Source organism: Triticum aestivum, chromosome 2B (assembly GCF_018294505.1).
Source record: "Triticum aestivum cultivar Chinese Spring chromosome 2B, IWGSC CS RefSeq v2.1, whole genome shotgun sequence".
Classification (NCBI taxonomy): Eukaryota; Viridiplantae; Streptophyta; class Magnoliopsida; order Poales; family Poaceae; genus Triticum; species Triticum aestivum.
This window is the reverse complement of record NC_057798.1, coordinates 602,816,846-602,820,382: the sequence shown is the minus strand read 5'-3', so window position 1 is coordinate 602,820,382 and position 3,537 is coordinate 602,816,846.

Sequence of the window (3,537 nt, the reverse complement as noted above, 5' to 3'; positions counted from 1 at the left end):
CCTTCATCAACCAAGCCAAATACACTCAAGACATGCTCAAGAGATTCAAGTTAAGTGATGTCAAGCCGGCCTCTACTCCAATGCCCACCAAGTGCCAACTTGACATTGATCCCAATGGTAAAGCGGTGGATCAAAAGGTATATCTCTCCATGATTGGCTCCTTGCTTTAGCTTTGTGCATCTAGACCGGATATCATGTTGAGTGTGGGGATGTGTGCACGGTTTCAAGCTGCACCAAAGGAAAGTCACTATGTGGCGATCAAGCGAATCTTTCGATATTTGGCTCATACCCCAAACTTTGGCTTATGGTACCCAAGAGGGGCAAACTTCAAGCTTGAAGGATTTACGGATTCCGATTGGGCGGGAGAAAAGTGGATAGGAAGTCCACTTCCGGAGGGTGCCAGTTTCTTGGGTGCTATTTGGTGAGTTGGTCTTCCAAAAAGCAGAGTTGTGTATCTCTCTCGTCCACCGAAGCTGAATATGTGGCGGCCGGTAGTTGTTGTGCACAACTCCTATGGATGAGGCAAACTTTAAAGGAATACGATGTCATTTGTGACAAAGTGCCTATTTGGTGTGACAATGGAAGTGCCATCAAGATTTCTCTCAACCCGGTGCAACACTTCAAGACGAAGCACGTTGAGATTCGGTATCATTTCATCCGGGATCACATTAGGCAAGGAGAGATCGAGCTCAAGTATGTCAACACTCATGATAACCTTGCAGATATTTTCACGAAGCCCTTGGATGAAGCAAGATTTCGCGAGTTAAGGCATGAGCTAAATATCATTGATTTGAGCAATGTGACTTGAACCCTTGCACACCACATCCCACTCAACTTGGTATCTAGCTTAGATGCAGGCATGGACATAGGGGGAGTGTTGTTCTCTCAATGAACTTTCCCTCCCCCCATTATGCATAAAACGATCAACTCTTTCACAATAGCCATTTTTGATGGTACTTGTGCTTCAAAGACGAGTTTTGGTCATGGGCCCAAGGATAATTCTTCGCGGTGCCATACCAATTGACTTAAACATAGGTGGCTCCGGCCACCGCCCTCTCCTGAGAGACGCCAGAGCTTGCTCTATTTCGTGTGGTTGTTTGTGTTTGAGTTGTTTCTGTTCTGTTGTGTGTGTGTGTGTTGCCGCGTCGGTCCTCTCGTTCCTTTGGCCTTGCTTTTCGTTTCTTTTTGAGCGTTAGCCGTTGGTCTAGAAGCCGTGTGGTTGCTGAAGCGGTACTACCGCTGGTGGCGAGCGGTACTACCGCTCTTAGCGGTACTACCGCCCTCCAGCGCGGTACTACCGCTCCCAGCGGTACTACCGCCCTCCAGAGCGGTACTACCGCTGTGAGGCGTGGGCTGGGGGTTATATCAGGGGCAGGGGGAGTTTCTTATCCCCCATACCCATTCGCTCGCCCCCTTCGCCCTGTTCGTCTCTCTCTTTAGCAACCGGCGCCGCGGGAGGGCTCCGGCGGATCTCCCTCTCCGGGGCGCTCCTCTCCGTTTCCTTCGGTGGAATCGATCCCCACCTTGTCCTCTTGCCATGGATGCCGGTATTGCCCCTGTTCCCTGTTTCCTTTTGTCTAGATTTCCAATCTAGCGTTCTAGGGGCAATAGTAGTTGCATCTCTAGATTTTTGTCCAGATCTAGGCTTGAGTAGGATGGAGAATGCTTCTAGGCTGTTTGGATTAGTGTTTGGTTGGAGTATTTTTGAATTTGGTAGGACGGTAGTACCGGCCGCTCGATCTGGAGCGGTACTACCGCTCTCTCTGGAGCGGTACTACCGCTCAAGGGTCACGGTACTACTGCCCTCTACCAGGTTCCATCTTACTCCTACCTCTCCGTGATCCTCTTTGTTCGTGTTTGTGGCTTACGCTCGTTCTTTCTGGTTGTTTGCGTGTTTGTGTGTGTGGTTCCAGGTGATGAGGTTCCTGAGCATCAGGCTCGTCGTGTCAACCCCGGTCGTGCCTCGTCCAAGCGCTACCGCGCCACTGAACCCACTGAGCCTGCCGGAGGATCTTCTAGTGCTCCAGCTCCTCCTCAACTGTAGAAGAAGCCTGGAATCAAGCCAAAGCCAAGCAAAACCGTGCCAGAAATTCCGCCCAAGGAGTTCTGGGCAAGGCGCCGCCGCAACCCGTATGAGGTCGACCAAGATCCCACTTTGGTCAACCGTCCATTCTGGAACAGGTTCCAGTTTGCCATCTACTTTGATGTTCTCAAAGCCAAGAAGAATCTCTATGTCAACGTGCACTCCATCGACATCGAGCATATGGAGAAAGATCCTGACTACTTTGGTGAAGCTCTTCAGATGTGCACTCAGCTGAACATTCTCGGGATCATGCAATTCAACAAGGACTATGATGCTGATATTGTGGCCCAATTCTATGCCACGGTTCACCTTGGGACCGATGAGGACATGACTCTGACTTGGATGACTAATGGCAAGTTGCTGTCAGTCAAGTGGAAAGCTTTCATGCAGTTGATTGGGGTGGAAGATCTAGGACTTGAGTCTTCTGTCGGCTTTCGCCCCCACCGTCGCGCCAATGGCACTCACAAGCAAGCTCTGTGGCCCTACTGCACTCCGAGGATCAACCCTGAGACGAAGAAGGAGACCTATGAGCTGCTTGCCTATCTGGATATTCTTCACCGTATCTTCAGAGAGACTCTTTTCCCTCGTATCGGGAATCTGGACCAGGTTCACTCTTATCTCGTGGACATGCTTCTCTTCTGTCAGCGGGAGAAGGTGCAGAGCACCGGAGAGTCCTTGGATATCTCTCATGTTATGTGGTCTGAGTTGGTTTCTGCTATCTCCGAGCGCAAGTGCACGATTTATGGTCCGTTCATTATGCTGCTCATTGAGAAGGCCTGGGATCGTGTCTATCCCAAGGTGGTGCTAGAGATTGGAGAGTTGGTTTCTCACGATGTCAAGCGTCTGGGGAAGAAGGATAACTGGGGCACTCAGGCCCCTAGGACTGGAGTTCCTTCATCTGCTGCTGCCATGGAGACTGAGGAGGAGATTGGGGCTGAGGCTGAGGATGAAGATGATGACTATGTGCCCTCTGAGGCAGAGCCCTCTTGGGCCAAGAAGCTCAAGATCAAGGTGAATAAGCTGTTTTGCATGGAGTCTCACGGTCAGTACATGACTCATGTGGCTGAGAAGAAGGCCCGAGGTTGCCACAAGGAGATCATGCGTCAGATGGGTGCTATTGTGATTAGTGGTTCTGAGGATCAGCTTACCGAGGAGGAGGAGTGGATTCAGCAGCACTGCCCTTGGACTGATTCTGATGCTGAGCACTTCCCGGCTGACGATGGTAGCGCAGATGATCCCGCTGAGATCTGATGGGTGTCCCTCGTTTGCCTTCACCTGGAGCCGTAGCAACACTCCCTCTCCTGTTTGGTGTCTCGATGCCAAAGGGGGAGAGAGTTTAGGGATTTGCGTTTTGTGTCTTTCATCGTTTGTGTTTGTGCTTTCGCTTGTTGCTTTATTTGGTTTGTGTCTGTGAGACCTAAGTTCTGGTTCTGTCAGTAAGACCTAAGCTCGAG